The sequence below is a fragment of the Ovis aries genome, chromosome 13, assembly GCF_016772045.2.
Source record: "Ovis aries strain OAR_USU_Benz2616 breed Rambouillet chromosome 13, ARS-UI_Ramb_v3.0, whole genome shotgun sequence".
In the NCBI taxonomy this organism is placed as follows: Eukaryota; Metazoa; Chordata; class Mammalia; order Artiodactyla; family Bovidae; genus Ovis; species Ovis aries.
The window spans coordinates 5,093,738-5,116,205 of NC_056066.1; the positions used below are offsets into that span (position 1 = coordinate 5,093,738).

At 41.3% G+C, this 22,468-nt stretch overlaps 1 long non-coding RNA gene across 1 annotated transcript in view; it reads right to left on the reverse strand.

The window, feature by feature from the left end:
• Positions 1-22,468, reverse strand: part of LOC121816291 (uncharacterized) — a 167,971-nt gene that overhangs the window by 45,225 nt on the left and 100,278 nt on the right. The gene's annotated exons all lie outside the window — the stretch shown is intronic.

Consider the following 22,468-nt stretch of genomic DNA (forward strand, 5'->3'; position numbering starts at 1 on the left):
CAGCCCCCTTGCTCCATCTCCAAAGTCAGCAGAGGCAAGCTGAGCCCTCCTTCAGTTACATCAGAGTGACCCCTCTTCACTTCCCTCTCCCACTTTTAAGAACACTTGTAATTACACTGAGCCCATTTGGATAATTCAGTATAATTTTCCTATTTCAAGATCAACTGATTAGAAGCTTGAATTCTGCCCACAACTTTAACTCCTCTTGGTCACATAGCATAACATATGTACTGGCTCTGGGGATAAGAAGGTGAGCGTCTTCAGGACCCATTATTCTGCCTTCATGAATGCACCATCATGTATCCACAACCATGGCCAAGATTCTGAACAGTACCAGCCTCCAAAATGACTAGCTCTTCCTCCTCCCTTGTATCCAAATATTCCCCCTAATCTAATCCTGGCAAACACTGATGGGTTGCCCATCCTTTAGTTTGTCTTATCCAGATGTCATATATATGAAGTCAGATAGTAGTAGCCTTTAGAGACTGATTGCTTTAAACTATCAAATAAAGTAGTTTTTCTTTCTTATGGCAAATATCAAGTCTGCTCCTCTTTTCTTAAGAGTCTTCTTTCTCTTAGGAACGTACCTTTTATCCTTTCACCCACTGAAGGACATTTAGTCATGTCCAATTTTGAAGATTCTGCATATAAACATCTGTGCACATTTATATATAGACATAAATCATAAATTTTCATTTCTCTTGAATAACCACCCAGTTGTGAGACAGGTGGGAAAGAGAGCAAATACATGGTTTACTTTGTAAGAAACTGCCAGGCTGTTTTCCATAGTAGCTGTACCATTTTGCATTCTCACAAGCAATGTATCTCTTCCATTAGTGGAACATCTTCACCAGCAGCTAGCACTGTTGGTTTTATTTATTGCAGCCATTCTAATAGGTATATAGTGCTACCCTACTAGGGCTTCCCTGGTAGCTCAACTGGTAAAGAATCCACCTGAGAAGTTACCCTTCAGTTCAGTTCAGTCGCTCAGAGTCGTGCCTGACTCTTTGCGACCCCATGAACCACAGCACGCCAGGCCTCCCTGTCCATCACCAGCTCCTGGAGTTGACTCAATCCCATGTCCATCAAGTCAGTGATGCTACCCAACCATCTCATCCTCTGTCGTCCCCTTCTCCTCCTGCCCTCAATCTTTCCCAGCATCAGGGTCTTTTCAAATGAGTCAGCTCTTTGCATCAGGTGGCCAAAGTATTGGAGTTTCAGCTTCAGCATCAGTCCTTCCAATGAATATTCAGGACTGATCTCCTTTAGGATGGACTGGTTGGATCTCCTTGCAGTCCAAGGGACTCTCAAGAGTCTTCTCCAACACCACAGTTCAAAAACATCAATTCTTCAGTGCTCAGCTTTCTTTATAATCCAACTCTCACAGCCATACATGACCACTGGGAAAAAATCATAGTTTTGACTAGAAAGCCCTTTGTTGGCAAAGTAATGTCTATGCTTTTGAATACGCTATTTAGGTTGGTCATAGCTTTCCTTCCAAGGAGTAAGCGTCTTTTAATTTCATGGCTGCAATCACCATTTGCAGTGATTTTGGAGCCCAGAAAAATAAAGTCAGCCACTGTTTCCACTGTTTCCCCATCTATTTCCCATGAAGTGATGGGACTGGATGCCATGATCTTAATTTTCTGAATGTTGAGCTTTAAGCCAACTTTTTCACTCTCCTCTTTCACTTTAATCAAGAGGCTCTTTATTTCTTTTTCACTTTCTGCCATAACAGTGGTGTCATCTGCATATCTGAGGCTTCAATTTACATATTTTAATTGTTAATGATGTTAGACATCTTTTCATGTATGTATTTACCATCATGTATCTTCTTTAGTAAAGTATTTTCAAATATTTTGCATATTTTTCTTAATATGCTGTTTTCTTAATGAGTTTTGAGTGTTCTTCACATACTGTGGATAAATGTTCTTTGTGAGACATTCAGTTTGCAAACAGTTTCTCCTAGTCTGTAATTCTTCACTCTCCAAGTATTTTGAAGACCAAAAGTTTTAATATAGAAAAAGTACTTGTCAATTTTTCTTTTATAGACTGTGCTTCTGTTGATGTGGACTGCACTGGTGGCTCAGACCATATGGAATCTGCCTGCAATGTAAGAGACCCAGGTTCTATCCATGGGTTGGGAGAATCCCCTGGAGAAGGAAATGGCAACCCACTCCAGTATTCTTGCCCAGAGAATCCCATGGACAGAAGAGCCTGGTGAGCTACAGTCCATGGGGTTGCAAAGAGTCAGACATGACTGGGCAACTAACACTTGGTCTTTGTTGATGTATCTGAGAGCTCTTTGCTTCTTTGCTTTTTAATATGGTGAGTTAAATGATCTCTTGAATGTTAAATAAATCTTGTTTTCTTGAAATATACTTCGCTTCACATGGTCATGAGGGATTATCTCATTTTTTAATTGTTGGACTAGAATTGCTAAAATTTTGTTTGGAATTTTTGTACTTATGTTCCCGAGGTGGAAATATTAGTCTGTCCTTTCTTTTTCATATAATATCTTTGTCTCATTTTGATATCAGGGTTTTGGTTGCTTCAGAGAAAGGGTCCAAAAGTATTGCCTCCTCTTCAATTTTTGGGGAGACTTTGCCTAATATTGTTATTATTTTTTTCTTAAGTGTTTGACAGAATTCGCCAGTGAAGCCATCTGGGTCTGGATTTACCTTTAGAAGAAGGGGTTTGCTTGTTTGTTTGTTTGTTTTTTACCACTAATTCAATCCTTTAAACTATCTTGATAAAGTAATTATATATCCTAAATTATGGGATATAATTCAATTCAGGCTGGATATAAAATTCAGTCCAGGATATAATTTAGGGCTGCTCAGGTTATCTATTTCTTCTTGGTTCAGCCTTGGTAATTTGGGGCTTTCAAGGAACTTGCCTATTTCATCTAGGTTGTCAAACTTACTGGCATAAAAGTTTTCATGGGGATTCCCTGGTGGCTCAGGGGTAAAGAATCCACCTCCCAATGCAGCAGACATGAGTTCGATTCATGATCTGGGAAGATCCCACATACCGAGGAGCAACTAAGCCCATGTGAAGAACTATTGAGCCTGCGCTCTAGAGCCTGGAAGTCACAACTGCTGAGCCCTCTGGCCCTAGAACCCATTGCAACAAGAGAAGCCACTGAAATGAGAAGCCCACATACCGCAACTAAAAATTAACTCCCACTTGCTGCAACTAGAGAAAAGCCCATGCAACAATGAACACCCAGCATAGCCAAAAAACAATTAACTTAAAATTATTTTAAAAACTCATTCACAATTTTCTCTTGTTGTTGTTCAGCCACTAAGTTGTGTCCATCTCTTTGTGACCCCATGAACTGCAGCACACCAGGCCTGTCCTTTACCATCTCCTGGAGTTTGATCAGATTCATGTCCTCGAGTCAGTGATGCTAACCATCTCATCCTCTGCCACCTCCTTCTCCTTTTGCCTTCAATCTTTCTCAGCATCAGGGTCTTTTCCAATGAGTCGGTCACCAATACTTCATGTGGCCAAGGTATTGGAGCTTCAGCTTCAGTATCAGTCTTTCGAATGAATATTCAAGGTTGATTTCCTTTAGGATTGTCTGGTTTAATCTCCTTGCAGTCCAAGGGACTCTCATGAGTCTTCTCCTGTACCACAGTTCAAAAGCATCCATTCTTCAGTCTTCGTCCTTCTTTATTTAGATGTGTGTTATTTGGCTTACAAACATGCCAAAATTTTCCACAGATCTTTCTGCTATTGATTTCTATTTTAATTCCACTGTGACAAACATTCTTGTGTGTGTGTGTGTTAGTCGCTCAGTTGTGTCTGACTCTTTGCAACCCAAAGGACTCAATCTTGCTAGGCTCCTCTGTCTGTGGGATTCTCTAGGCAAGAATACTGGAGTGGGTCACCATTCCTTCAGGGGGTCTTGGTATGACTTTAATCCTATTAAATTTATAAATGCTTTCATTATAACCCAGAATATAGGCTATCTTGGGAATGTTCCATGTTCACATGAAAAGAATTTTTTAAATATTACAAAGAATGTTTCTTAATACTTACTGATTTTTGGCCTACCTCACCTATCAATTATTGAAATTTCTAACTATAATTGTGAACATGCCAATTTGTTCTTTCATTTCTACCATTATTTTTTCCTTTATGTATGTTGAAGTTATATTATTAGATAAGTAAATCTTTTATGATTATATGTCCTCTTGAGGAAGTTACCCCTTTATCACTATGGAATAGCCTTCTCTATCTCTGATGATATTTGCTGTAAAGTATTTGTCTATAAATACACTGTCTGGTATTAATACACCCACTTGATCTTTTTTTGCTTACTATTATCATAATACATCATTTACCAAATTTGACTTTATTCTACTTTGAATCTTTGTATTTAAAATTGGTTTCATGTAGGCAGCATATAATTGGGTCATTATTTTTTTCACCAATCTGAAAATATGTGCCTTTTAATGGAAGTGGGGTAGGGGGATTATACCACCAACATTCAGTATAATTATTGGTAATGATTAAGTTTATCACTTTGTAAGTTGTTTTGCTATTTATCCCATTAGATCTTTGTATCCTTTTTCCATTTTTCTGCCAATAACCCATGGGTTTTTAAATAAATACTTAAATTTTTTTTTAATTTATTTTTATTTTTTAAATGTATTTTGATTGGAGGCTAATTACTTTATAATATTGTAGTAGTTTTTGCCATACACTGACATGAATCAGCTATGGGTGCACATGTGTTCCTCATCCTGAACCCGCCTCCCACCTCCCTCCCCATCCCATCCCTCTGGGTCATCCCAGTGCACCAGCCCCAAGCACCCTGTCTCATGCATTGAACCTGGACTGGTGAACTGTTTCACATATGGTAATCTACATGTTTCAATGCTATTCTCTCAGATCATCCCACCCTCGCCTCTTCCCACAGAGTCCAACAGTCTGTTCTTGGGGAGGGAGGTGGGAGGGGGGTTCTGGATGAGGAACACATGTGCACCCGTGGATGATTCATATCAATGAATGGCAAAAACCACCACAGGATGCCGGGAGCCAGCACGGGAGATTCCCACCCATGACAAGGTCAAGGCCTGATGGGCAAGGCAAGTCAGGTCTCAAGGGGTCCTCTGTCTGAGCATCTACCCCCAAACCAAAATCTGTCTGTTTACTGTCTGCTATACTATAATCTTTTGACATTACCACCTTTCTCTGGAAAAAGATAACTTAGAGCTCCAACAGTCTCCTGCATATAAAAAGAATGTCTCGGTTTAAACCCCTTTGATGGCTTTCTAACTTATCTGACCAGTCTGCCCAGACTTTTACAATTTGTGGATTGTTTACAGCCCCCAACCGTGAGAGGCACGGAGCTTAAAACATCTTAAAGATATAGAGCCTTTTAGAGCTAAGAATCAGTTTGGTGAAGGGTTCCATTGTTGAGTTAATGTTTGCCGCCAGGCCTCCATATCCTTTATCTTTTAGGCACCTGGGAAGATATTAATCAATGTAAATAAGATGCAGAAATAGGAATATAGTAGTTTTTTATGTTAGCAATACTAGACTTTTGAGTTAATGAATTTTCTCTTTGTTATAAATCACTGTACTCCACTTTCTTGTTATAAATTGTTGTGTCATTGCTATGCAAGAATGTAATTTTATTTAGTGCTTTCTGAGAGTGGCACCAGACTTTGGGAAGAACAACACTATTACCCTTATCAGAAAAGGGCTGTAAAATGTTAATTGGCCTTCTGCCCGGAAGATGATGTAAATCACCTAAGACTTATGTATACAGATATGTATGCAGAGAGAAAGCCTGGTCTCGATAAGAGTCAGGGCTGTTGACACTGCATAATTTTATATTATCCATTAATCTCTATGTACAAAAAAAGGTATAAAGGGCCTTTCTGGACAATAGAGGATGGGCCAGTCACTGGAAAGACTGGTTTCCACCGTGTCTTCTTTACTCTATTTTCAGGCCGAATTCCCATCTGGGGCATGGAGGCTCTCCGAGTCTACTTACTTGCCCTGGCTTTTAAGACACACGTGAGAGGGAGCCGAAGACGGGGCACCCTCTGCTATTCAAGTGGGCGCCAGTGGCCTAACGTAGACAGTGCAAGTTCCTTGTCTTGGAACTTTATTAGTTTTCCACGTAAATCAAGTTATTCAGCATCTTTTCTCCACTAATTTTCCTACTACACTATTCTTTGTTAATCTCTCTTTATATTCCTAATTAAATAGTCCTTTCCAAGACTCCGACTCCATCCCTGCTTTGAATTCCCTGGATCCACCGGGGCTGGGCCCCGGCAACGATACTGTAATTAGCCTCCAATTAAAATAAATTAATTAATTAGAAAAAAAGTCTGTTCTTAATCTCTGTGTCTCTTTTCTTATCTCACATATAGGGTCATCATTACCATCTTTCTAAATTCATATATATGTGTTAATTTACTGCATTGTTTTTCTTTCTGACTTACTTTGCTTTGTATAATAGGTTCCAGTTTCATCCACCTCATTAGATCTGACTCAAATGCATTCTTTTTAATAGCTGAGTAATATTCCATTGTATATATGTACCACAGCTTTCTTATCCATTCATCTGACAATGGACATCTAGGTTGCTTCCATGTCCTAGCTATTGTAAACAGTACTGCCATGAACATTGGGGTACACATCTCTTTCAGTTCTGGTTTCCTCGGTGTGTATACCCTGCAATGGGATTGCTGGGTCATAAGGCAGTTCTATTTCCAGTTTTTTAAGGAATTTCCACATTGTTCTCCACAGTGGCTGTACTAGTTTGCATTCCCACCAACAGTGTAAGAGGGTTCCCTTTTCTCCACACCCTCTCCAGCATTTATTGCTTGTAGATTTTTGGATTGCAGCCATTCTGACTGGCATGAGATGGTACCTCATTGTGGTTTTGATTTGCATTTCTCTGATAAATTGGTGATGTTGAGCATCTTTTCATGTGTTTGTTAGCCATCTGTATGTCTTCTTTGGAGAAATGTCTGTTTAGTTCTTTGGCTCATTTTTTGACTGGGTCTCTTATTTTTCTGGAATTGAGCTTCAGGAGTTGCTTGTGTATTTCTGAGATTAATTCTTTGTCAGTTGCTTCATTTGCGATTATTTTCTCCCATTCTGAAGGCTCTGTTTTCACCTTGCTTATAGTTTCCTTCACTGTGCAGAAGCTTTTAATTTGCCCCCATTTGTTTATTTTAGCTTTTATTTCCATTGCTCTTGAGGTGGGTCATAGAGGATCCTGCTGTGATTTATGTCGGAGAGTGTTTTGCCTATGTTCTCCTCTAGGAGTTTTATAGTTTCTGGTCTTACTTTTAGATCTTTAATCCATTTTGAGTTTATTTTTGTGTATGGTGTTAGAAAGTGTTCTAGTTTCATTATTTTACAGATTGTTGACCAATTTTCCCAGCACCACTTGTTAAAGAGATTGACTTTTCTCCATTGTATATTCTGGCCTCCTTTGTCAAAGATAAGGTGTCCATAGTTGCGTGGATTTATCTCTGGGCTTTCTATTTTGTCCCATTGATCTATATTTCTGTCTTTGTGCCAGTACCATACTGTCTTGATGACTGTGGCTTTGTAGTAGAGCCTGAAGTCAGGCAGGTTGATTCCTCCAGGTCCATTCTTCTTTCTCAAGATTGGTTTGGCTATTCATGGTTTTTTGCATTTCCATACAAATTGTGAAATTATTTGTTCTAGTTCTGTGAAAAATACCATTGGTAGCTTGATAGGGATTGCAGTGAATCTATAGATTGCTTTGGGTAGTATACTCACTTTCATTCACCATTGCAGCAAAAAGAATAAAATACTTAGGAATGAATCTACCTAAAGAAACAAAAGACCTATATATAGAAAACTATAAAACACTGATGAAAGAAATCAAAGAAGACACAAATAGATGGAGAAATAAATGCTCTAATTTTAAAATGTTTCAGAGTTCTCACATAGCTCTTTTATATTGATTTCTAATTTAAATCTCAATAGTGATATAATACTGTTACACATTATTTCACTTTTTAAAAAATTGTTAAGGTTTGTTTTATGGCCCAGAATTTGCCTTGGTGAATGTTTCAAAAGCACATAAAAAGAATGTGCACTCTTACATGGTCAGCTGGAGGGTTCTGTATGTGTCAATAAAGGATGATGTTGATGGATAGAATTTTTCAATTTATCTTTGCTGAGTTTTTGTCTAAATGTTCTATCAAATCCTGAGGATTAAGTTTATAGTTGGCAAGAACCATTGTGAATTTGTCTACTTCTTTTTTCAGCTTTATCATTTTTTACTTCATGTATTTTGGTCCTTTTTTGCTAGGTTAGCATCACATTTAGGATTCTTCTTATGTCTTCTTGATGAAGACATCTGTTTATTTATGGTAATCTTCCATAACTCTTCCAGTTCTCTTTTAAATGGGTTTGCATGGTATATCTTTTTCTATTCTTTTAGCCTAGCTATATCATTTTATTAATGCATCTAATTGGGTAAGTCGTGTTCCATTCTTTGCAACCCCAAGGACTGCAATATGCCAGGCTTCCTTGTCCTTCACTATCTCCTGGAGCTTGCTCAAACTCATGACCATCAATTCTGTGATGACATCCAACCATCTCGTCCTCTGTCATCTCCTTCCCCTCCTGCTTTCAATGTTTCCAGCATAAGGGAATGAGTCAGTTCTTTGCATCAGGTGGCCAAAGCATTAGAGCTTCAGTATCAGTCCTTCCAATGAATATTCAGGATTCTTTTCCTTTAGGATTGACTTGTTTGATCTCCTTGCAGTTCAAGGGACTCTCAAGAGTCTTCTCCAACACCACAGCTCAAAAGTATCAATTCTTTGACACTCAGCCTTCTTTATAGTCTAACTCTCAAATCTGTACATGACTACTGGAAAAACCATAGCTTTGACTTCACAGGCCTTTGTTGGCAAAGTAATGTCTCTGCTTTTTAATATATTATCCAGGTTTGTCATAGCTTTTCTTCCAAGGAGTAAGCGTCTTTTAATTTCATGGCTACAATCACCATCTGCAGTGATTTTTGGAGCCCCCCAAAATAAAGTCTGACACTGTTTCCACTGTTTCCCCATATATTTCCCATGAAGTGATGGGACCAGATGCCATGATCCTAGTTTTTCGAATGCTGAGTTTTAAGCCAACTTTTTCACTCTTCTCTTTCCCTTTCATCAGGAGGCTCTTTAGTTCCTCTTCACTTTCTGCCATATGGGTGGTGTCATCTGCATATCTGAGGTTATTACTTCCACCTGCCATCTTGATTGCAGCTTGTGCTTCATCCAGCCCAGCATTTTGCATGAAATACTCTGCATATATGTTAAATAAGCAGGGTGACAATATACAGCCTTAACATACTCCTTTTCCAATTTTGAACCAATCGGTTGTTCCGTGTCTAGTTCTAACCGTTGCTTCTTGACCTGCATACAGGTTTCTCAGGAGGCAGGTAAGGTGGTCTGGTATTCCCATCTCTGTAAAAATTTTCCAAGATTGTTGTGATGTACACAGTCAAAGTCTTTAGTGTAGTCAATGAGGCAGAATTAGATGTTTAATGGGAATTCTCTTGCTTTTTCTGTGATCCAAAGGAAGTTGGCAATTCGATCTCAGTTCCTCTTCCTTTTCTAAATCCAACTTGAACATCCGAAAGTTTTCAGTTCATGTACTGTTGAAGCCTAGCTTGGAGAATTTTGAGCATTACTTTGCTAGCATGTGAAATGAGTGCAATTGTGTGGTAGTTTGAACATTCTTTGCCTTTCTTTGGAATTAGATTTGACTCCAATCCCTAATCCATTTGATATTGTTCCTTTGCAAAGATCTCAAGTAATTTTTTTTTCATATTCTATCCAGGGTTTTTAATTGTAATCAGTAGGAGAGACAGGCTATAGTAAGTTTATACATCTTGGCCAGCCAACATATGTAATTACAAATTCTCGAGTAACCACATTAAACAGATAAAAATAAACAGGTAAAATGATTTGTATAAAATATATTTCATTTGACCTGATATATTCAGAATATTATCACGTCAATATGTAATCAATATAAAGATTATTGAAACATATTTACTACACTATTTTTCTTATACTACACATCTTGGAAATTGGGTGCATATTTTTCACTTACCGTGTATGTTTATTTAGGCTAGTTACATTTCAAATGCTTAATAACCACACGTGGCTAGCAGCTACCATATCAAACAGTATAAGTCTAGGCTCTAAGGCAATGCTTCTCAAACTTTACGCTGTACAGAGTGTCTTCTTAAAATTTTTATATTATTCAGTAGATTTCTGGAGGGCCTCAGGTCCTCTAATGATACTGGCTGTGCACTTTGGCCCAAATGCTTTAGAGGTACATCTGTTACTTCTTGAAGTAATTCTATATTCCAGCTACCTGTATAGTTCTATAGGACACTTCCTATATGACAGTTCTGTTTCTATGTTTCTCCCCTGGTAATATCACATGTCTATCTACTTTTAGGCCTTCCCTAACTTGGGAAATACGCTGCTTTGGTATTGGCCACTATCTACTTGTGTACTTTTTTAATAACATATAAAACACTCCTGAAGGAACAAATTAGAAAAATGACTTCTCTCAGGGCCTATCTTTTTAAAAAATATTTACTTACATGAACCGTGAACTTCCTGATGTTCAAGCTGGTTTTAGAAAAGGCAGAGGAACCACAGATCAAATTGCCGACATCCACTGGATCATGGAAAAAGCAAGGGAGTTCCAGAAAAACATCTATTTCTGCTTTCTTGACTATGCCAAAGCCTTTGACTGTGTGGATCACAATAAACTGTGGAAAATTCTGAAAGAGATGGGAATACAGACCACCTGACCTGCCTCTTGAGAAATCTGTACGCAGGTCAGGAAGCAACAGCTGGAACTGGACATGGAACAACATACTGGTTCCAAATAGGAAAAGGAGTACGTCAAGGCTGTATATTGTCACCATGCTTATTTAACTTCTATGCAGAGAACATCATGAGAAATGCTGGGCTGGAAGAAGCACAAGCTGGAATCAAGATTGCTGGGAGAAATATCAATAACCTCAGATATGCAGATGATACCACCCTTATGGCAGAAAGTGAAGAGGAACTAAAAAGCCTCTTGATGAAAGTAAAAGAGGAGAGTGAAAAAGTTGGCTTCAAGCTCAAAATTCAGAAAATGAAGATCATGGCATCTGGTCCCATCACTTCATGGCAAATAGATGGGGAAACAGTGGAAACAGTGTCAGACTTTATTTTTGGGGGCTCCAAAATCACTGCAGATGGTGACTGCAGCCATGAAATTAAAAGACACTCCTTGGAAGAAAAGTTATGAGCAACCTAGACAGCATATTCAAAAGCAGAGACATTACTTTGCCGACTAAGGTCCATCTAGTCAAGGCTATGGTTTTTCCTGTGGTCATGTATGGATGTGAGAGTTGGATTGTGAAGATGGCTGAGTGCCAAAGAATTGATGCTTTGGGACTGTGGTGTTGGAGAAGACTCTTGAGAGTTCCTTGGACTGCAAAGAGATCCAACCAGTCCTTTATAAAGGAGATCAGCCCTTGGATTTCTTTGGAAGGAATGATGCTAAAGCTGAAACTCCAGTACTTTGGCCACCTCATGCGAAGAGTTGACTCATTGGAGAAGACTTTGATGCTGGGAGGGATCGGGGGCAGGAGGAAAAGGGGATAACCGAGGATGAGATGGCTAGATGGCATCACTGACTCGATGGATGCAACTCTGAGTGAACTCCAGGAGTTGGTGATGAACAGGGAGGCTTGGCGTGCTGCGATTCATGGGGTCACAAAGAGTTGGACATGACTGAGCAACTGAACTGAACTGATTCATTTGTTTCTGGTTGCATTGGGTCTCTTAGTTGTGGCATGTGGGATCTTCATTGCAAAATGTGGGATCGGGCTTCTCTTTAGCTAGGGTACACAGGCTTAGTTGCCCAGAGGCATGTGGCATCTTCCTAGATCAGAGATGTGAACCCCATGTCCCTTCATTGGAAGGCAGATTCTTAACCACTGGACCACCAAGGAAGTCCACGTTAATAATTCTATCTCTGTGGCCTTGGTGGAGCCTGATAGGTTGGTAGATGGAGGAAAGAAACTAATATTTAGATTATGTGGCCCTCATCCTATTGTCCCTGATCTTCCCTCGTAGCTCAGTTGGTAAAGAATCTGCCTGAAGTGCAGGAGACCTGGGTTCGATTCCTGAGTTGGAAAGATTCCCTGGAGAAAGAAATGGCCACCCACTCCAATATTGTTGCCCAGAGAAGCCTGGCAGGCTACAGTCCATGGGGTTGCAAGAGTTGGACACAACTTAGCGACTGAACCACCATCATCTTCTTGTTGAAGCATTTCTACAAAGAACAGATCAATCATCTTACTTCTTTTTCTACATGATAGATAATCATCAAAAACTATTTTGGAGTGCTTCTTGGGTAAACTTGCTTGGGAGCCTGGCCATGAGAAATAAATATAATTGCATTTATTTAAGAGCTTAGCCTTCCTATTAATTCTCCCCTTCATCCTGCATGCTTCTCTTATTTGGGTATGATACACTCACTTCTTCCAAGTCTACATGCAAGAAAACTTAGAGCAGAAGGGAACAGAATTTTCTAGGATGCATAAATACCACCAGCCCTGAGTTTTGGTGAGGAACCACCATGCATAACCTCAAATAAAAGAGCCTCTTGATGAAGGTGAAAGAGAAGAGTGAAAAAAACTGGCTTAAAACTCAACATTCAAAAAACTAAGGTCATGGCATCTGGACCCATCACTTCATGGCAAATAGATGGGGAGACAATGGAAAGAGTGACAGAATTTATTTCCTTGGGCTCCAAAATCAATGTAGACAATGACTGCTGCCATGAAACGAAAAGATGTTTGCTCCTTGGGAGAAAAGCTATGACCAACCTAGATAGTCTATTAGAAAGCAGAGAGATCACTTTGCCAACAAAGGTCCATATAGTCAAAGCTATGGTTTTTCCAGTAGTAATGTATGGATGTGAGAGTTGGACCATAAAGAAGGCTGAACGCCAAAGAACTGATGCTTTCAAACTGTTGTGCTGGAGAAGACTGTTGAGAGTCCCTTGAACAGCAAGGAGATCAGACCAGTCAATCCTAAAGGAAAACAACCCTGAATGTTCATTGGAAGGACTGATGCTAAGGCTGAAGCTCCAATATTTTGGACACCTGAAGTACTGGTGGCTGACTCATTGGAAAACACCCCAACGCTGGGAAAGATTGTGAGCATGAGGAGAAGGGGACACCAGAGGATGGGATGGCTGGATGGCATCACTGACTCAATGGACAGGAGTTTGAGCAAGCTCCAGGAGATAATGAAGGAGAGGGAAGCCTGGTCTGCTGCAGTCCATGGGGTCACAAAGAGTCAGACACAAGTGAGGGACTGAACAACAACAACATCGTGCATAAGGGAACAGCTTTTAAAACATGTACACAGTATGTGGGACTTCCCTGGTGGTTCAGTGGCTAAGACTCTGTGCTCCCAGTGCAGGGACCCTGGGTTCCATCCCTGGTCAGGGAACTAGATCCCACATGCTGCAACTAAAAGAGATTGTGCATCTTGCAATAAGACCTGGTGCAGCCAAATACATAAATATTAAAAAAAATTTTTTTAACATGTACACAGTAGATCTCAATAATTATTTCCCTGAAGCAAAAAAGCAAACCACTATTACTATTACTGTTCACAGACCCATTTTTTAAAAAATTCTTCACATATTTATTTAACCATAATATGTACATATCAAAAATCCTGGATATTTTAGACCATAGATAACTTACTGAATTTCCAGAAGATGTGACATCGTCATCTCTTAAGAGTTAGGAAACCATATGGAGACTCCTCCTTTAAGTTACTGAAGCGTAATTTTAAGCACTATTCCTCTCCTTTGAGAAAGGCCTGCAGAAAGATCATTAACCACACACAAGCAGTGGAACAACTTATCTGGCCTATAAGAGTTCAGGCACAGTGGTCTCAGGGAACAGCCTGGACCCTGGCTCTGGTTTCTGTTTTTTTCTTGTGCTGTTTAAGGGAAAAGAAGAACCTGGCAACCTCCAACCTAACAAGTTACCACTGTGCTACTTGGCACTCTGAACTACTGGGAGATGCTGTGTACTGGGAGTCAGGCAGGAAGTTTTCCTCAGGACATCTTGAACTTGAAATCCAATCTGTATGACCAGGTTACTTTACTTAACCTCTGGATTGAGAAGCAAGTGCTTTAAGTAATCCTCTGGAAGGGAGAGCTTGAGAAGACTAAATAGGGTTAGAAGATACAATCATGCTCAGGCAAACAATCTGACCTGGTGTTTAAAAAAAAAAAAAGCAATATTAAAATGTTAAGCAGTATTAACAGGTTTCTGGAAAAATCTGGGCTGGCTACAAATATCACTTTGAGATTAGAAGAAAAAGGCAATTAGAAAGGCCAAAGGGCTTCTTTATGTCTAAAACACGAACATCTTCATAACACAAAGATGTGAGTGCTGGTAGTTTGGGGCTGGGGGTTGGGGCGATCCCAGGAAACAAGAGAAGGCAAAGAAGGAAGCCAACACTGGGTACATTACGGGCAGATGACCTCTGTGAGCAATCAGAGCTCCATCCAACCAGGGACATCTGGGATGAGGGTGGGTTGCACCCCACCCAGAGCGGTCTCACCTGAAGGGGGCAGACTAAGACCTGCCCGCGTGGACAGGGACCTCAGCCTACCTCTGACCTGCTCTGCGAATGGCCGAGTCTGGTTTCCACTGACAAAGAGGGTGCTCGGGAAGACAGTCAGAGGTGCTCACAGTGAGGAGCGGTTGGTGCCCAGGGGAGGAGGGGGTCAGGAGACACAGGCTTCATGACTGTCCTCCTGGGGGGCCAGTGTGCAGAACAGTCAGGGGAGGCTGACCCAGTCCTCCACACAGGCCACAGAAAGATGTCAAGAAGGACAAGGCAGGAAGGACCGTCATTTAACTGTCTCTTCACTATGCAATCTTGCTACGTATGAAATCAACCCTGAACACCGGATCGCTCAACTTTTTGGTTTTAACATACACATTGCCAATAACTAACACAGTTAAATAAATGTCGTTTTCGTTCTTTTTCCTCCGTCAGTGGATATATTTACGGTGGCTCAGTTGTTTAAGAGTATCATTTACAATGTTTCTATTCTAACTCAAGCCAGAAAAAGAGCAGTTTGCTCAACCTTTTATCTCCATTATAATGTTTAAAAAGATCATCTGTCTCTATGCCCTACAGTCTCCCTTAGTTCTACATTTACTGGAAGCAACCAACCCTGGTGATGGCCTATTTAACACAAGTACAAAACCTAGGAGGTTTAATTGAAAGCACTGGCATTCAAACTGTATTTAGTAGCTTTCAGGGAAAAACAGAACAAAACTGTGTCTTTTAAGAACAGTACCTAATGGATCCGATGGGTCTCAGGGGAGGTAACCCCAAGGAGCAAGACTGCAAAGAGCAGGGAGAGGATGCTCGGTCATCAGCAGCTGCAACTGGTGACTTAACCTAGCAATGCAGAGTTGAGAATCTGTTAATAGCTTAGGTAAGGACCGTCAAAATAAGATGAAAACCATCCTTTTTCCAATTAATAACAGAAAGGGATTATAGCACTGACCCGTTCCCTTTTTTATGCCTGGTAATTATTCAGGGGATTTTCTGTCACTGTGCTGCTTAACAACACCTCTCAGTCATCAACCATTGTTTCGCATTAATGTCATTTCCCCATAATATACAGAGTAAGAAGGTCTGTATTGCTATAATTTCTACCACTGTGAAACTAAAACAAAGCCAGTGCGTTTTTATACAATTATACCTTCAGTGCTTAGAATGTCCATTTCTGAGTCGCTAAGGAAATGCATTAAAAATAATAGTAAAATTAAATACACCAGATGAGAGCCTCATGCAAAATTCCCTGTATCCCTGTGACCATTTCAGGTAAGCTAGGAGACATTTCCATGTTGACTCCAATTTCAGGCTAACACATTATAAAATTGCTTTTTTGTTTTTGGAGGCACTTTTATCAACAAAGATATCAAAATTTTAACCCTTCTTCCTCAAAATAATTCTCAAAATTACAATTACAATTAAAATTAAAATTTTGTGATTACAAAAGTAAATTATAATTTACTTCTACTTGATCATTTTACTGATCTCAACATTCCAACATATGGAGACGCTAAACATCCTTAGTTTGTAAATAAACAAACCATTAAAATAACAAGAAACACAAAAGACCCACAAAGACCGAGTGCACTAACTGGACGATCACTGATAGATATTACATATCCAGTGAAGAACAATGTGAATAGTTATGCTCTCTCCATTTATATGTTTAGCCAAGACAAAAACATTTATTTAACTCCAACTCTGTGTGTAGAACTGTGCTAAGGCTTTAGGAATCACAAAGGAATATCCTGCTTCCTTTCTATATTTTTCTCCACTGCGCTTGCAGACACTGCATCAGATGATGCTAGCACTGAGCTTTTTGTCCCTTGTCATTCGTCTGTCTCCCCCAAAAGATTTGTTGACATCCTAACCCCTGGTACTTCAGAATGTACCCTTCTTTGGAAGTAGGTGCTTTATCAAGATGATCAAGGAAAACTGAAGTCACTGGAGTGGACCCTAATCCAAAGGGTGTCCTCATAAAAAGGGGAGATGTGCACAGAGGGAAGACAGAATGAAGACATGGTGTGAACAGGTGGACATGGAGAAGACAGGAGTGGACACAGGACTGGAGCGAGGCACCTACAAGCTGAGGAAAGTCGATGGTTGCCCGCAGTCCACTGGAAGCAGAAAGAGGCGAGGATGGATGCCTCCCCAGTTTCAGAGGTGGACTATACCTTAATTTAGGACTTCCCGCCTTCAGAACAGTGAAACGATTCATTTCTCCTTGTCTAAGCCACCCAGTTTGTGATATTTTGTTACAGTAGCCCCACAAAAGGAATACATCCCTTTGCCCCATTACTTCGGTCCACAATGGAGAACCTTTTATCACACACAATTATTTGCCTGAGAGCTTTCTCTAGCTGTGGGACTAACTACTGCAGAGGGGCCCCAGGAACTGATAGGAGCTGATGGGAGGGTAGACAGGCCAGGCCTTTCCCCCCTTGGGTGGGATCACTCTGAGGAATGCATCCTGCACTGCTTCCCAGGGCTCCCCAACAGGATCAAGCTCCACTTGTCCATAGGGTAGAACCTACTGGAAAATGTCCCTCCTGGCTGCTCCTCTCTTTGTGGCCCCAGTTTTCCTCCCATGTACTGGTATGTTTCGGAAACATGCTCCATGCACGTGAATCCAGGCCTCCAGGTATGCTTGTGGGGGAGCCAGCTTGAAACAGAGCGCTTCTGGAGCTCAGGGTGCCTCTTCAGACTGAGAACAGTGTCTAGGCAGTGCTGGGGGTTAGACGTGTATGCAGTGATGTAAGAATCACTGAAGTAAAGCACACATTACTTGCCCTCGGAGAACCTACAAGGTTTCAATGAATTGCAGAGCAAGAGAGGAAGACCAAATGAATAGTTGAGGAGAACTGTAAAGAGGCTGAGGGAGAGCTTGCAGTTCCATGATAAATGAGGAGCCTGGAAAGCAAGTGATGGGGGGGGGGGGGGGGGGGAGCGGTGTTTCTGTGGATGGAGAGAAGCTGGGGCCCTGATGGAAACAGGGAGTCTGGGGCCCTGATGGAAACAGGGAGTCTGGGGCCCTGATGGAAGGAGGAAACCTGGGGCCCTGATGGAAGGAGGGAGCCTGGGGCCCTGATGGAAGGGGGGAGCCTGGGGCTCTGATGGAAGCGGGGAGCCTGGGGCCCTGATGGAAGGAGGAAACCTGGGGCCCTGATGGAAGGGGGGAGCCTGAAGCCCTGATGGAAGGGGGGAGTCTGGGGCCCTGATGGAAGGGGGAGCCTGGGGCTCTGATGGAAGCGGGGAGCCTGGGGCCCTGATGGAAGGAGGAAACCTGGGGCCCTGATGGAAGGGGGGAGCCTGAAGCCCTGATGGAAGGGGGGAGTCTGGGGCCCTGATGGAAGGGGGAGCCTGGGGCTCTGATGGAAGCGGGGAGCCTGGGGCCCTGATGGAAGGGGGGAGCCTGAAGCCCTGATGGAAGGGGGGAGTCTGGGGCCCTGATGGAAGGGGGGAGCCTGGGGCCCTGATGGAAGGGGGGAGCCTGGGGCCCTGATGGAAATGGGGAGCCTGGGGCTCTGATGGAAGGAGGGGAGCCTGGGGCCCTGATGGAAGGAGGGAGCCTAGGAACCCCCAGTCAGCTCACAGGTTTCCTGAAGCGCAGCAGCCTCCCTTCTGAGGGCAATTGCCTCCCACTCAGTATTTGTAGGTTTCACTCCAAATCCAAACTCATAGATCTTCTGCAGTAGAAAGGGCCAACCCTAAAGCCATGTAATCATTGTTCCAAAACAAGGTATACCAGCACCAAATTCCACAGTGATTTAGGCACTGAACCAAGAACAGAATTGAAGTATCTTTTAAGAGGACACTTGATTTGGTTCTGCTTAATTCAAATCCATGTGCATTCTTCAAATATACACATTAATACTCAGCAGTAATGTTCTTCAACTTGAATGGCATAAAACTAAAGGGAGCTCACTTATTGTGCAATTTAGGGGAACCACAGAGAAGGAAATCTACAGACGATTCAAAACAGACAATTTTAAAAATACTTCACTGCTTTTACTACTATTAATTTCTATCTCCATCCATCATTAACACTCCCCTCTAAAACCTGTAAGTATACAAGCAGGCATTCTGTCCAGGGTTTACTTGAACTATTGCTTTTAATCACTGTAACTACCCTGAGGTAGGAATTCTATACACTTTAGCAGATGAAGAAATCTGAGTTGAAAGGAGCAAAGCTGAGATTCAGACTCAGTTCTGTCTGATTTCAGGTATAAAAATGCTGGGCATGGTATGTAATATGAGTGTTTTCTTCATCCTTTTATTGTTTCCAGTTGTTCTGTTCAAGGAGATGCAGATCTTGAAGGGTGTGAGTTATCTACCTGTTAGGGAGAGAACTCACAGGTCTGCAGTTCAGCACATATCAGGAAAGATGCTCTGACACTGTTTTCCAAAGAGGGAGAGTCTTCTGACAACATGGCACGACGCTCCTCCAGCTGTGTCTCCTCCCTTGAATGTGAGCAGACCTTGTGAGTGTGTGAGTGTGTTGGTCAATAGACTGCAGTACATGTGTGATGTGTGATTTCCGAGACTAGGTAGTAGAGGCAGTATGGCTTTTCTGATGCAATCCTTTGGGGTGTGTGCTCTGAGAACACTGTGCCAATATGTAAGAAGTTCAACCACACTGAGGCTGCAACATAGGGGAGACCACGTGGACATCTCCCACTGAAAGAGATAGCCCTGCCCCAGGAGCCCTGATCTTACCAGCCCCAACTGTTTCAGCTTCTCAGCAGGACACATGTGGGAGTGGATCTCAAGATGATTCCAACATCCAGACCCATTTACAGCACAAACCAAATGTGGCAGAGACAGCTATTGTCTATTGAGCTCCGCCCCAAATAAATTCTTCTGTCATCTTAAACCACTACATTTGGGGGGTAATTTGTAGAATAACAGGGTTACCAAACAAAGGTACACAACTGAGAGAAAGTTACTATAATGTAAATAATAATTATCTCTCCTAAAGTATTTTAACCCTGAAAATGCAAATAAGGAAGATGCCAAAATGGGTATTTATATTTCTTTTCCTTGTTCATGGCTTAACTTTTCTCTGCCCTGGCTTTATTGAGACATGATTCATATATAACATTGCATAAGTTTAAAGTATACAGTGTGATAATTTGATACATGTATATATTGTGAAAGTTTACTACAATAAGGTCAGTTAACACACCCTTCACATAATTTACTATTTTGTTGTTGTTATGGTAACATTAAAGTTCTATTCTTATAGCAACTTTCAAGTATATTGTATAGTGTTGTTAACTATTAGGGAAGGAGAACTAAAGAAGTTCTCACACTGTTACAAAAGTTGTAGGGCCCACAACAGAGTCCCCAACCTGGGGATCCAGCAAAGGGACCAAGAACCCCAGGGAATTTAACTTTGGAGGCCAGTGGGATTTGATTGTGGAACTTCCACAAAACTGGGGAGACAGACTCCTGGGGGGCACAAACAAAGTCTGTGCACACCAGGACCCAGGAGAGAGGGGAAGTGACTCCACAGGAGATTGAACCAGACTTGCCTGTGAGTGTCCAGGAGTCTCTGGTAGAGCCATGGGTCGACAGCGGCCTGCTGCAGGGTCAGGGGCACTGAACACAACAGTCCTGGGAGCCGCCGCAGTGTCCTTTAGAAGGAGGTCGCCATTTCTGCCATTATGTCTACCATAGTTTCACCTCAGGCCAAACTACAAGGAGGGAACGTGGCCCCATCCATCAACAGAAAATTGGATTAAAGATTTGCTAGTCATGGCCCTATCCATCAGAGCAAGATCCAGATTCCCTCACAGCCAATCCCTTTCATCAGGAAGCTTCCACAAGCCTTTTATTCTTATCCATCAGAGGACAGAAAGAATGAAAAATGCAATCACAGAAAACTGACCAAATTGATCACTTGGATCACAGTCTTGTCTAACTCACTGAAATTATGAGCCATGACAATGTAGGGCCACCCAAGATGGAAAGGTCATGGTGGAGAGTTCTGACAAAACGTGGTCCACTGAAGAAGGGAATGGTAAACCATTTCAGTATTCTTGCCTTGAGAACCCCATGAACATTATGAAAAGGCAAAAGATAGGACACTGAAAGATGAACTCCAGAGGTCAGTAGGTGCTGACCTCTGAGTACATATGATACTGGAGAAGAGCAGAGAAATAGCTTCAGAAAGAATGAAGAGGCTGAGCCAAAGCGAAAACAATGTGAATGGTGACGGAAGTAAAAAGTCTGTCACTATAAAGAACAATACTGCATAGGAACCTGAAATGTTAGGTCCATGAATCACCATAAATTGGAAGTGGTCAAACAGGAGATGGCAACAGTGAACATCAACATTTTAGGAATCACTGAACTAAAATGGACTGCAATGGGCACACTTACTTCAGATGGCTATTGTATCTACTACGTCGGGCAAGAATCCCTTAGAAGAAATGGAGTAACCATCATACTCCATGAGAGTCTAAAATGCAGTACTGGCGTGCAAATTCAGAAATGACAGAATGATCTCTGTTCATTTCCAAGACAAACCATTTAATATCACAGTAATTCAAGTCTATGCCCCAACCAGTAATGCTGACGAAGCTGGAGTTAAACAGTTCTATGAAGATCTACAAAACCTTCTAGACCTTATACCAAAAAAGATATCCTTTTCAAAACAGGGGACTAGAATTCAAAAGATTTCAGTCAAGAAGAAGTCAAGAGATACCTGGAGTAACAGGCAAGCTTGACCTTGGAGTGAAAAATGAAGCAGGGCAAAGGCTAACAGAGTTTTGCCAAAAGGCGGCACTGGTCATAGCAAACACGTTCTTCCAACAACACAAGAAAAGACTCTATACATGGATATCACCAGATGGTTGATGGAAATCAGATTGATTATATTCTTTGCAGCTGAAGATGGAGAAGCTCTACTCTACACAGTCAAAAAAAACAAGACTGGGAGTTGACTGTGGTTCAGATCATGAACTTCTTCTTGCAAAATTCAGAAATAAATTGAAGAAAGTAGGGAAAACCTCTAGACCATTCAGGTAGGACTTAAATCAAATCCCTTACAATTATACAATGGAAGTGACAAATAGATTCAAGGGATTAGATCTGATAGACAGAGTCCCTGAAAAACTATGGACGTAACATTGTACAGGAGGCAGTGATGAAAACCATCTGCAAGAAAAAAAAAATTCAAAAAGGCAAAATGGTTGTCTGAGGAAGCCTTACAATAGCCAAGAAAAGAACTGAAAGGCAATGGAGAAGAGGAAAGATATACTGATTTGAATGTAGAGCTCCAAATAATAGCAAGGAAAGATAAAAAAGCCTTCCTAAGTGATCAATGCAAAGAAAGAGAGGAAAACAATAGAATGGGAAAGACTAGAGATCTTTTCAAGAAAATTAGAGATACCAAGGGCACATTTCATGAAAAGATGGGCACAATAAAGGACAGAAATGATATGGACCTAACAGAAGCAGAAGACATTAAGAAGAGGTGATAAGACCACACAGAAGAACTATACAAAAAAAGATCTTCATGATCCAGATAACCATGATGGTATGATCACTCACCTAGAGCCAGACACCTGGAATGTGAAGTCAAGAGGGCCTTAGGAAGCATCACAACAAAGCTAATGGAGGTGATGGAATTCCAGTTGACCTATTTCAAATTCTAAGATGATGTTGTGAAAGTGCTGCACTCAATATGCCAGCAAATTTGGAAAACTCAGCATTGGCTAAGGATTGGAAAAGATCAGTTTTCACTCCAATCCTAAAGAAAGCTAATGCCAAAG